Source organism: Fukomys damarensis, unplaced genomic scaffold, assembly GCF_012274545.1.
Source record: "Fukomys damarensis isolate Sample0158 unplaced genomic scaffold, DMR_v1.0_HiC HiC_scaffold_36, whole genome shotgun sequence".
NCBI lineage: Eukaryota > Metazoa > Chordata > Mammalia > Rodentia > Bathyergidae > Fukomys > Fukomys damarensis.
This window is the reverse complement of record NW_022900948.1, coordinates 15353366-15366928: the sequence shown is the minus strand read 5'-3', so window position 1 is coordinate 15366928 and position 13563 is coordinate 15353366. Positions and strand designations below refer to the sequence as shown.

Sequence of the window (13563 nt, the reverse complement as noted above, 5' to 3'; positions counted from 1 at the left end):
GCTTATATTTAGATGTGCCCCAAAGCCTCATGTGTTCATAGGTAGGGTTTGGGGGAGGTGATTGGATTATGGCAGACCAATTCACTGATGTGTTTATAGGTAAGTGTGATGTTGGGAGGGAAAGCTTGGTGGGAAGGGTCTATCTCCTTCCTCTTCCCTTGATCCCTCTCTGCTTCTTGTCTGCCTGCCATGAGCAATCCTCCTCTGCCACGCCACCCTGTCTTGAAGCTAGCAACTATGGATGAGGTTCTGCAAACTATGAGCCAAAACTTTTCCTCCTTAGAGTTGTGGGTGTTGGATATTGTCTCAGTGATGAGAAAATAAGACACAGGGGTTACTTTTCATCAGGGATTTGGGGCTTAAGGAGATTCCACCTGTCCAGGGTAACTCCCAGGAAGTGCCACGACTCTGACTGTGACCCAGGCTTCCTAATTCCGGGTGCAGTGACCCTTCCAAGATCCCATAAGTTGGTTCAAATTTAAAAAAGGGTTTAGCAGTGATTTCTATATCCTAAAGCACACAAAAGCTGTTTTGTGAATTGTAGCCCAGCTTGCTGATAAAAGACGCCCTGAAGGTGTCGGGAAACAACCTAGGCTACACAGAGGAGCCAGGAGGCCACTGAAGATCCTTTAGTTGCACGCACCACCCAGAGAACCCATTCTTCCTAGAATCCATCAGTAGGTTCCACGCTAAATAACGCGTTGGCTGTTTCTGTCTCAGCGAGGCCACCGTACGACATCATAGTAAATTACCAGGACTAGCGGTTCCCCACAGCCTGACGTCAGGTGTGACGGCGTGACCCCTCTACCTGCCCCGCTGGGGCAGCCTGCAGCCTAAGAAGTACGGGGGCGTCACCCTGTTGTTCGCCATCCCGGGAACAGAAGGCGGCCCCCTCACGTGACCCGCTCCGCCCAGTTTCTTGGATCCGTCCGGGTCTGCGCCTGCGCGGGCGCGGGCTCGCTCGCAGGGCGTCCTGCTGGCTGGCTGCAAAAACACGGGCTGTGGGGCCAGCGTCTGCGGCCATGGGTGAGTGTGTAAGAGGTGTGAGGAAGCCGGGGCTTCCGTAACGTTCCAGTGGAGAGAGGGGCAGCAGGAAGGGTCGAGGGGTGACCGCCGCCTTCGGGCCCCTGTGCGTGCGCCCGGACTCCCCGGGCCCTGTTCAGTGCTTCTGGGCTTCTTTGTTTTCCCTCCGGTCCGGAGTGCGCGGGGACGTCGTGATCGTGGCTGCCTGGCGACCTTTCCTACGCAGGTGTCTGTGCGTTCCCTCGGACGTGCTCCGGCCGGAAGGCGCCTCCCGGGCGCTGGAACCGCTAGGGCGGGGAGGGGCTGGGCATTGCTGGCGCCCGGGAAGCAGCGCGGGCATCGCGTATGGGCGCCCACCCTCGCCCTGGAGGCTGCGATTCCGGCTTGCTCACGGCTGGATCCTGGAACTGGAGTTTGAGAGACCCAGAGGTTCCTAATGATCTTGCCCAACTTCTCCTTTTTCACAGATTGGAGAAATGAATGTCTGGTGAATGCTTGTTGTGCGACACCATGTTGCATCGCCTTATAGGAAACCATTGTACAAGGCCCTTCGTAAGGGGGTGGTGGCGTCAGTCTGATATTTTGTTACTAAGTTTAGCGAGATGGAGTATGTCGACACCTCCGCTGTATGGACCACTGTGGCATAACTTTTATTTTGTCCCTTACAACCCTAATCTAGCTGGTCATAATTCCCACCTTCTGCTTCTCTACCTGTAATCTATGAAACAGAAGCCCTTTGGAACCTCCTCCGGCTTCACTTTGAAAGATCCATAGAATCCAATATAGAATGCCCGGCGGCCCGTTGCGGTTCTGTGGTTCCAAGGCACGGGTTAAGGCACTTTGGAACTCAGAGTCACCCTTAGGCATCTCAGGAGAAAATAACATGTGGTTTACTACTCCTAAGAGGAGGTGATTTCCCTGTTCTCTGGTTTGGTAGATGAAATAAGTGCAGACCAGACATTGCTGTGTGTTTATAGAGGCAAGATAAGGTCAGAACTAGGACTAGAACCCAGCCTGACCTTGTTCTGAATGCTGACTCAGACTTGCTGACTAGTGGGAATTCACATCCTTTGAGAATTACAGCCACCTTCGACCCAGTTTTGCACAAGACCTTTGCACTGGGATCACATCTGGATGCTGTGTATAGTAAGAGTATTTAGACTACATTTTTTTATGCCACAGAAGTTTGACCTTTGCAGTTGCTTGAAAGTTAACTTCATTAACTTCCTTCCTTACATTGAAATAGGTTAAATCTGTGGTAAGCACATCTTGCAATAAATTGCAAAGGATTTTTATCCAAGTTAAAGAATTTAAATGTAGAGATTAGTTTAGCAAAGAAATTTAGCCATGTTCACAGTAACCAGGCCAAATTCTAAACTCTGTTGCTGCAGAATACTGTGCACACTTCCTTTCCTTTTATTGCTAAATTATTCACACCATTCTAGTGTGTAGAATGAAACTAGAGGAAAAGCTTTGACTGTGTAAGGTCCAGGAGAGTTTTATAAGAGTCCTTTTTCCCATCTAGAACTTTCTTTTTCAGACAGGGTCTCATTACACAGTTTGGGGTGGCTTTTAGTTAACTGTGTAGCCCAGGCTGGCCTCGGACTTGCAGTGATCCTCCTGCCTCAGCCTCACAAGAGCTGAGAATGCAGGCACGTGCCATCACACCTGCCTAGAACTATTTTTAAAATCTGAGACTCGAGATGTACAATAAGGTTTTTTGAATTTCTTAAATTTGATATAATGGTCAGTAAATGACTGGCTAGCTTCTTTTAGGAAAATAAATGCTATTCCAGGAAAATGAACAGTGACACAATTTATATTGTTCAAGTGCAGTTTTATTTTATTTTATTTTTTTTTTTTTTGAGACAGGGTCTCACTATATAGTTCAGGTTGGCCTTGAGCACATATATCCCAGGCTGGCCTCAACTCGTGATCTTCCTGCCTCAGCCTCTAGAGTGCTAGTATTATATGCCTGCGCCACCACACTTGGCTAAATAAATTGGTTTGTATATTTCAGAAACACATATAGCTTAGAATTTGAAATGTATTGTTATGTGTTTTATATGTAAAAATAAAATGTTCTTGACATTCATAAATTGTCACAATGTGTAATATGTATATTAATGTAAATATTTTTGTTGATTTTGATATTATGAAACTAAAGCATAAAGCATTATATAGGTGTCAAGTATTTCTAAACTGAATTTTAATTTTTAAAATATTCATTAAGTCGTAAAGCCTCTGTACATTAAGTAAGGACAGAAAGAGAAATCAGGTAACATTCTGGAACCACTCTTTTTTAATGCTATTTTTATTGCAAATAACACTAAACCAGCCCAATGAAGATTTTAGAACACTTACAAGCAACTAGAATAAAATAAAATGCAGAATACCTTTAAAAAGTAATAAAGCCAGAAAAAAAAAAAGTAATAAAGCCAGGCACAGTTGCACATATGTGTAATCCTAGCACTCTAGGACACTGAAGCAGGAGGGTATCCCAAGTTCAAGCCCAGCCTGAGTGACTTAGACTCCATCTCAAAATTTTAAAAAGGAGCTGGGCATGGTGGCTTACCCCTGTAATCCTAGAATTTGGAGGCTGAGGCAAGAGGATTGCTGTGAGTTCTTGAGGCCAGCCTGGGCTACATAGCAAGACCCTGTTTCCAAAAAAGGGCGGGTGAGCAGGGATTTATTTAGCTCAGTGGTACCACCACCTGCCTCACAAGTACAAGGTCCCAAGTTCAGTCCCCGGCAAAAAAAAAATTTTTTTTTTTTTTTAAAGGCCACAGATGTAGCACAAGGCAGAGGTTCTAGGTTTAATTTCCAGCGCCAAAAAAAAAAAAAGTAATAAACATTTTTTTCAAAAGAAAATGCATAGCCGTAAGCACTGAAATTATGAAATCAGAATAACCATTTAATATAGGAAATTAAATGAGAGCATGAGAAAGGAAGTAATAAAGAGGGAAAGCAGATTTAAGAATTGAAAAATAATAAAATTGATCACTTAAATGCTGGTTCGTTGTGGGGGAGAGAAGTGAGAATTAGATAAAGTGGTTACCCTCTTAAGAAAAAGGGAAAATAAATGCACATAGGAATAATTTTTTAAAATAAAAGATATATAAGACTATAGAAATTAAGCTAAATTGTATTTATTTTTTTAAGGAAATCCAGGTATCAAAATTGACTCCAGAAAAGAGAACCTAACAGACCAGTAGTAATGGAAGAAATTGAGAAAGTTACCAGAAACCTGTCATTCCCTACAATGCAAGGCTCAGCTGGTGTCACAGGTAAATTTTTTAAAACTTCCACAGAACTTATAATTTTGACAAGTTCAAAACAGTTCCACAGCACCAAGAAGTCTTCACGGGTTCTTTTTACAAAACCAGTAGAACACTGACACTGGAACTTGACATGAAGATCGTACCAGAACTGAACACCTGATCGATAGGCATAGTAATGTGACATTTTAAGATAAAATATTAGCAAATGGTGGACTGGGGGTAGAATTTAGTATTAAAGCACTTGCCTAGCATGCACCAAACCATCAAATAAAGGTTTTGAGGCACGGGGCATGGTGGCTAATACCTGTAAACCCAGCACTTTGGAGGCTGAAGCAGGAGGATTGCAGTTCAAGGCCAGCCTAAATATTGAGACCCTGTCTCAAAAAAAAGTTTTGAAGCTAGATCTAGTGGTGCACACCTGTAATCCCAGCACTCTGGGTGGCTGAGACAGGAGGGCTGCAACAAGTACAACCCCGGCCTGGGCAACTTCGTGATTTCCTGGTCTCTAAATAAATTAAAAAAGAGCTGAGAGTGTAGCTCAGGATGAAGGCTTTGGGTTTGGTCTGTAGTATCTGCCTCCCAATATTTGTTTTTGATCTCCAGCATCAAAGAAATGTTTTTCAAATATTATTTAAGCAGCGTGTGAAACAAAATATTTCAGTTGGACGTGTTGATGTATGTCTGGCACTCAGAATGAAGCAGAATGATCACAAGCTTGAGGCCAGCCTAGTCAATTTAACAAGATTTTGTCTCAAAAAAAAAAAAAAAAAAAATTCCACCAAGGCCAAATGGGACACATCTCATATTATGACAGTGAATAATTACATAATACAGATAGTCTCTGATTTATGATTGTTCAACTTAAATATTTTGACACACATACCGCTACTCCCTCTCACACATGTGCACGCGCTCACTTTGTTAATGGTTTGTGTCTAGTTGTCCCCCCAAAGCCTCATGCAGATGAGGTAGTTGAATCTGGAATGTGCGATACTGGTGTTAAGGGCCTGTGATTACTAAACCACTACACTTGAGTGATGTGTTTGGCACCACCCTCATCCCTGTAGTTTGAATAAGGTAAAAGGGGCAGAACAGTGCTATTAAACTCAGTTTGCCTTGTGCGTGCTATGTTGTTTCTCCTCTGTGATGATTATTTGCTATCTCAGCCTCAGAGCCAGCCAGTTGTGGACTGAAACCTCTGCAAATTATAAGCCAAATAAACCCTTCCCCTCTAACTTTGGGTGTTGGGTGTTTTGTCTTGGCAATGAGAGAAAAGTAACTAACACACACTTCATTCTAAGGATGGCACGCAGGGCCTCGTGCTTTCTAGATAAGTGCTCTGCCACTGATCTTCAGCCCCCACCCTTGTTCCTTATTTTGATTTTTTTGTTTTTATTTTGAAGTGGAGCCTCACTCTGTTGCCCATTCTGGTCTTGAGCTACTATGCTTAGGTAATCCTTCCTCCTGAGCCTCCCGAGTGTGCAGCTTCATGCCTGACTCTACTTTGACTTTTTAATTTTCTTTCAGTACTGGAGTTTGAATCCAAGGTCTTTACACAATCCTAATCCTTGTATCATTTTTGAGACGGGGTCCCTCTAAGGTGCCCAGGTTGAGCTCAAACTTGTGATCCTCCTGCTTTAGCCTTCCAGAGTGTTGATTACTGGCGTGCACCATTGTGCCTGGCTTGTTTTGACTTTTTAATGATGTGAACTGATATGCATTCAGTAAAAACTGTACTTTAGAATATGAACTTTGGTCTTTTCCTGGGCTAGTAAGATGAAAGGCAGTCCCAGTAAGCCTTAACTCCCATTTGGCCATGCAGTTACAAGGTGAGATATGTTGTTAAGCTGTGATGTTCGGTAAGTTATGTGTATTAAATAAATTTTGAGAGGCCTGAGGATGTAGTTTAGTGTAGAGTATGTTTAGCACACATACATCCCTAGGTTCAATCCCCAGCACCAAAAACCTCTAAGTGCTTTCTATATTTTCTACATGCAGAGGGTTTATTAAGATGTAACTGCTTCATAAGTTGAGGAGCTTCAGTATACCAGATACTTCAGAAAAGAACAATGACAGTATTTCAGCCTTGTTGAACACTCACTGGACTCTTAGACTACTCTCCTGGGTGCTTTTCATGTATCATTAACTCAGTGAATTGAGCCATCCTATGAGGTAGGTAATGTTCTTATAAAAGAAGAAACTAAGCCACAGAGACATTGAATGCTTGTCAAAGCTCACACAGTAGATGTGTGGTAGAGCTAGGATTTAAACCCAGGCAACAGGTAGTGACTCCAGAGGCTCTTACTGTGTTACACGGACTCTATCTTCTATACCTATGTTCTTATCTCAGTAGCTACCTAAGAGCATCTGACTACAGTTCAGGATCAACTCCTCATGGCTGGTGTTGGGAAGGAGGACTAGAGGTGGTCGAATTTTAATTAACAGTAATAAATGTATGCTCAAGCTTGAAAGCTCTTTATGAGATCATTAGTGGTTGAGTGGGAGTACAAAGAAAATGGAATCCACATTTAATGGGAAAGAATTTCGTAGTAAACAGTGGGAGCAACAGTTTAAGTTACAGTGGGAGCTATAGTAACTTTGAATGTGGTTTGGAATTTTCTTGAGCTTTGGACTGGGGGTTAAACCTGGGCATGTTCTACCACTGAGCCACATCCCTAGCCACACACACCCTTTTTTCTTTTTTGAAGCAAGGGCCTCACTAAATTTCCTCAGCTGGCCATGAGTTTACAGTCCTCCTGCCTCAGTCTCCCGAGTAATTGGTTTTCTTGGTACCGGGGATCAAACTCGGGTCCTTGTACTTGTGAGGCAGGCAGCGGAACCACTGAGCTACATCCCTGGCCCTGAGTAATTGGGATTACAGACATGTGCCACATGCTTGGCTAAATTTGAGGTTTTTAATTTGTAGCAGAGAAAATGATATGACAAAGCCAGCATGGTAGTGTAAACCTATAATCCCAGCACTCACGAGGCTGAGGCAGGGTAATTGCTGTGAGTTTGAGACCTACTTGGGCTCCATAGTGAGTTGAAGACCAGCCTAGACTACATATTGAAACCCTGTCTCAAAAAACTACAAACAATCCAGGTGTGGTCATGCATGCCTATAATTCCATTTCTCAGGCAGCTGAGGCAGGAGAATCTCTACACATACAAGGCTAGTCCTGACTACATATTGAGACTGTCTCAAAAAACAAAAAACACACACACACAAACAAAATTATATGGCAGCACTGAGAAGACATCCTTAGTGTTTGCAACATTGTCCTAAAGATGGACAGGGATAAATGATAAACAGGCGTACTTGCATAGGAACAAATTTATTTTGGTCAGTTGATCAGTAAACATTTTTCGCATCATGATAATTTATTGCCCTATGTAAACTGGAAACCGCAAGGATTTGGAGATTATAAACACTTAGATGACAAAGACTTCTTGCTTCTCAAACCAAAAGCCAGTGTCGTGCTCACAGTAATACCTAAGAACATTCCTACAGATGTCAAGAAACATATAGAAGATGTTCACCATTAACATAATTTTTGTAATTGTATAAAAAAAAATATATATAAGATAGAAAAAAGAAAGATTATAAAAGAGAAGTCAAAATTACTTGCCCTTTTTCTTGGTTTGTTTTTGGGTTTTTGAGACAGGGTCTCACTATGTAGTTCAGGCTGGACTTGAACTCACTGTGTAGCCCAGGCTGGCCTTGGACTCGTGGTGCTCCTCTACCTAATTGCTAGAATTACAGTGCAGTTATATTTTGTATTATAAAAATTGAAACAGTTCTACCAAAACAGCTGAGAAATAGAGAATTGAGAAAGTTGGGTGGGTCTAACCTTAATATACAAAAATTGGTAGCTATTTGTATGCATACCAAAACCAGTTAGTTAGAAAATTAATAGAAGGAAATAAGCTATTGATTAGTACCCAGAAGATAAGCTGCCTAGATATAATACTCAATATCTATAGGAAGAATAAGTTTTGTTTTGTTTTGAAACTGGGTCTCGCTATGTAGTTGAGACTGACCTGGAACTCACTATGTAGCCAGGCTGGTCTCGAACTCACAGCGATCCTTCTGCCTCAGCCTCCTGAGTGCTGGGGTTACAGGCATGTGCCACCATACCTGGCATAGGAAGAATAATTTAAATGTTGTAATGTTTGTAAAAAGATATAAGTAAATAGAAAGACATTATGTCATTAGTTTGTTTCGAAAAGGTGACAGTTTTTAAACTGTTTTGAAAGACATTTCATCTGCAAAATACCAACAAATTTTGGGGAGGAATATAACCAAAATATACTAAAGTTAACCTGGGAAAAGTTAACAGAATCAGGAAACTGTAACTCTCTTAAGAAGATTAGAGGAGAAAGCCTTAGATAATGAAATGTGTTTGGGTGCTTCAGTTGATTGAAACAAATGAATGCTAGAGAAGAAATACTAGACTATTTGTGGGGAAAAAAACGGAGTGTAGAAATAAATGTGCATGCCTGTCAGTATTTAGATTGTGCATGCTGCTGGTGAAAGAAAGTTCAGTCAGTGACGGTGACAAACTCTTACCTTTACCTCACTCCTTATGCTGGATGTTCAGAGAGATCTGAGTGCAGCTGATGAGACCATAGAAACTCTAGAAGGAAGTTTGGATATCAGCATCACAAAATGATATAGACAAAGAAGGGAACATATTTATTAATGAGGATTCATTTTCTTTATCTTTCTTTCTTTTCTTTTTTTTTTTTTTTGGTACCAGGGATCGAGCTCAGGTCCTTTCGCTTGCGAGGCATGCGGCGGAACCACTGAGCTAAATCCCCAGTTGAGGATTCATTTTCTTCATATGCAAAGATATTTTTAAGTCAGTAAGAAAAAAGTGTCTATAGGAGAATGGACAATATGTTTGTAAGCTTAGAGTAAAAGAAACTTAAATTGTCAAAAAGTATGAAAAATCCTGAAACCTAAAATTGTAAATGACAAAACAGTTTACTCAGGTTTAAATATAAAGGTTGCCCTTTGGAACATTGCTGAAAGGCAAAAAAAAAAAGGAAAAACATAGTATATTCAGGAGACAAGATGAATTACATCTAATACGTCTATTCGACGGAGCGCTGGGCAGCTGTCAAAAACACTGAGATACGTCAGTGCTCATAGTAGATTCCGTAGTGCACTGTTGTACACCTTGCTTTTTTTCACCGAGTAGTGTGTTTTTTGTTTATTTTTTAAATAATTGATACATTGGGAGAGACTGGAATAAGAATAGTGAGAGTAAACTCAAGACAGGTTGACTGCTGAAGAGTTTTTTGTGTTGGTTCAGGCAAGAAATGAAGACCTGCGTAGCTCAATAAACCTGGAGGAGAGGGGGTCTATGTTTCATTGAGGTACAGCGTTTTTATTTTTCCCTTTTCAGTCACTTATCTACATTTCTTTGGCAAATTTTAACTTAAATGATTCATTTTTTAATAGTTGGATCTATAAGCAGTCCAACTCCAGGCAATCTCTCTGTTAAATATACAGATGACTCGCTATCTGCATTAGTACCAGCCCAAAATGAAAATAGTTCTTGTGTTTAAATTGCAGTGAAGCACATCATTAGAATAGGTTTCTTCTAATGAACAAAATGTTTTGGCTTCAGAGGTGACGTGGTTACCTGGTTACAGGAATGGACAGTGAAAGGTTGGAACCCCACCAGTTTAGCTCTGTGGGTACAGCCAGCTGTCTTTTAGTGGGAGAAAAGTTTCTGACTCTTTTTAGGGTAACCTTTGGGCCTGCAGGGATACCCAGTCGTAAGTGCTTCTTAACAGGGCAAGCTTATCTCTCCTAACAGAAGTGTGACTGAAGTCTGCTCAAATTCCAGAGTGGTGTTAGGCCATAGATTATACAGGGGCCTACATTTTCTTAATCATTTGTCTTACAGGAAAGGGGCACAAAGATATTTGGCATAGCATATGTGGGAAAAACAGTTTATTTCCATTTACTTCACATGAGAAAGAAGAGAATCTTTGGATTTTTCCCGAGGGACTCCTGTTGTGGTGGTGTCTCCTTCTGGAACAGTTTGTAGCAAAGTATCTTATCTGTCCTGAGCAAAGAATTTGTCAAGACAAGTGCAAACAGTAGCTAAGTTTTATTAAAGGTAGGAAAAGAAACAGGCTCTGCAGGATGATTTTGGGCCAAGTAAATGTAGAAAAAGAAGTACACCCTAGAGTGTGAGCGTGGACCACTGTGCAAGAGAGAACATGGGCAAAAACTCAGTGTGGACTGTCCTTTTTATATCTATCATTTGCACCTCAGGCTGACATCAGATCTAGACCATCCTATCAAAAACCTACTTGAGTTCTCGTGAGAAGTCCATGTGCAGGGCTTTGGGAATTGCTCTAATTAACAGGTATACCTATTTTGCCACGCCCCAGTCTCCTGTCTTACTGTAGCACTGGTCCTGGCCTCCTTCCTTCTCACAGCTCCCCATCCTTCTCCCTTCAGGATGTGCACTGTACTTTGATGATTTTTCCAGAATGTGATACTGCCTCTGTCTTGCTGCAAGACCCGTGTCTCAGTCTATGCCACTGGTTTGGGCAGTATGTGTTTCACCTTTACATAGCTACTCCAACTCGGCTTTCACAGCTGGGCCAGAGGCTACATATATCCTGCCTGTCCTCCTTTCCTGACTGCTTGATGAATGACCCCCTCTTCCAGGGCCCTTGATAGCTATGCATTTCTTGTGTGATTCCATTTGTCACCTTGTAGTCTTTGCGTGTTTTATCTCCCTTGACATGGGTACCTGACATGCATACTCTTCATCTAATATTTACCCTAATTTTGCAGAATGATATATTAGTCTAATTTATAAATATGGAAACTGAGGCTCAGAAGGGTGAAGCAGTTTGCCTTAGTCTGTTTTGCATGACTAAATGTCACTGTTGTCTTTTCTCTATTTTTTTGTACTAGGGATTGAATCCAGGCCTTTACACTGAGCTATATCCCTAGTTTCTTTTTTTTTTTTAAGTTTGAGACAAGGCCTTGCTGACTTTCCCAGGCTGGGCTTGAATTTGTAATCCTCATGCCTCAGCCTCCAAAAGTCATGGGATTATAGGAGTGCATCGCCATACCTAAGACAAATTTGGAAAATATAGCATTATGGATAGACAATAGAAAAATAGATCTTTTGTAAATGAGAAGGGGACCAAAAGATAGAGATGGGGGTGGGGAAAGGGTTGAAAAAAAATTAAGATGTGTTATGTGCACGTACCAACTACTCACAAGAAATGTAGTCATTGTGTACTGCAAACATGTACTAATGCAAATAAAAAACTTTTTAAATACAGCATTATAAAGATGAAAAATGCAAAGCACTCACTTTAACTTTTGTGTGTGTGTGATAAAAATAGGATTATGCCATAGTGCTATTCCATGTCAATAAAAATGATTCCTCTATTTGCTTTTATTTTTTTGTTTTTTGAAACGGTCTCACTATGTAGTTTAGGCTGGCTTGAACTCACTGTGTAGCTGAGGCTGCCCTTAAACTGTTAGTGAGCTTCTTCCCTCAGACTCCCGAGTGCCGTGACTACAAGCATGTATCACCACACCTGGCTCTGCTTTTTTTCCCCTATAACACTACTGAATGATTAAAGGACTCATTTATCGAAACCACATAAGCATGATTAAAAATTCAGCTAAAGCCAGACCTTAGGGTTGTAATCCCAGCACTGGGCCTGAGGCAAGAGGATCACACAGTTGATCCCAGCCTGGGCAACTTAGTGATTTAGCAAGACTACATCTCCAAAAAAAAAAAAGTAAATATTATACCAAATTTTAACGCTTCTTTCAATTTAATGGTCATATAATATCTCATGTGGATATATATGGATTTATGCAATAGATCCCTTACTGATGAGCATTTATTTATTTTTATTTATTTATTTTTGCTGTTAAGGACATTGTTGTGGCTGGCCATGGTGGCACACACCTGTAATCCTGGCACTCAGGAGGCTGAGGCAGAAAGATTGACATGAGTTTGAGGCCAGCCCGGGCTACATAGTGAGCTCAAGGCCAGCCTGAACTACATAGCAAGACCCCGTCTCAAAAACAAGAACATTGTTGTGATAGTTGAATGTTTTTATGTATCTATGGCTTCTGCAGATGTCCACTTCTCAAAAACTTACACTTCTGATTCTTTGTCCTGCACAGCAGTGATTCCATTTCTATTTAACAGCTTTTGTCTCAACTGTTTAGCAGTTTACAGCAGAATATGTCTGGTATGAGGAGGAGAAAACATAAGAAACTTGGCAGTTTTTGTCATAAGACAAAGACCTAGATGGTTTATTTGATCTGTTTCATTTCCAGTGAAACCTTGAAGTGTGGTTTGGTTTGCTTGCATTGCTTAGCTGTTTATAGTGCTTCTGTGAACAGGATCTTCAGGACCCTGTTCTCAGGTATTCTGGAAATATAATGAGAAGTAGGATGCTGGATTATATGACAGTTCACTTTTTTAACTTTTTGAGGAACCACTATACAATTTTCCATGACCTTTTCACAACCCCACTAATAGTGCAACAAGAATTACAACTTTACATTCTCACTGGCACTTATGTTTGTTGTTATTCTTTGGAATGTTTTTGATATGTAGTTGCTATTCTAATAGGCATGAATAATATAGTGCGGTTTTGATTTGCATTTTTCTGGTGATTAGTAATTTTCTTTTTGAGACAGGGTCTCACTATGTGGTTCAGACTGGCCTTGAATTCACTGTGTAGCCTAGGCTGATCTTGAACTCTCAGTGATCCTCCGGCCTTAGACTTCTGAGTTCTGGGATTACAGGCATGAGCCACCGCACCTGGCATGAATGTCTTTTCATTTGCTTATTTTTCATCTTTGGAGAAATATCTACTTTAATTTTGGTTTTTTTTTGGTGGTGGTACTGGGGATTGAACTTGGGACCTAGTGCTTGTGAGGCAGGCGGTGGCACCAGTGAGCTAAATACCTGGCCTCCTTTGCATATTTTTTAAATTGAATTATTTACTATTTTCTGATTATGTTATAGTCTCTTGATGTTTAAGAATTAAAATCAATTTTAAAAATATATACATACAGGGCTGGGGATGTAGCTCAGTGGTTCCGTTGCCTGCCTCGCAAGTGCAAGGATATGAGTTCAATACCCGGTACCAAAAAAAAAAAAAGAAAAAAAAATATATATGTATGTATTATATAATATATATAGGTGTATATATTATATATGTATATATATAATATATGTGTGTGTAT

General features: G+C 40.9%; 1 protein-coding gene across 3 annotated transcripts in view; it reads left to right on the top strand.

Moving 5' to 3' along the window:
* The first annotated feature begins 993 nt into the window (after positions 1–993).
* Slc25a51 (solute carrier family 25 member 51) overlaps positions 994–13563 on the top strand; it is a 16306-nt gene continuing 3736 nt past the window's right edge. Inside the window, exons 1-2 of one of the 3 annotated variants that reach the window (XM_010614418.3) lie at positions 994–1026; positions 4186–4310. The gene's annotated coding sequence lies outside the window, so the exon portion shown is untranslated. Of the gene's footprint in view, positions 1027–1294; positions 1453–4185; positions 4311–6339; positions 6477–13563 lie in introns of those variants that run through there. The other 2 variants (XM_033759204.1, XM_033759205.1) reach the window with 2 other exon arrangements.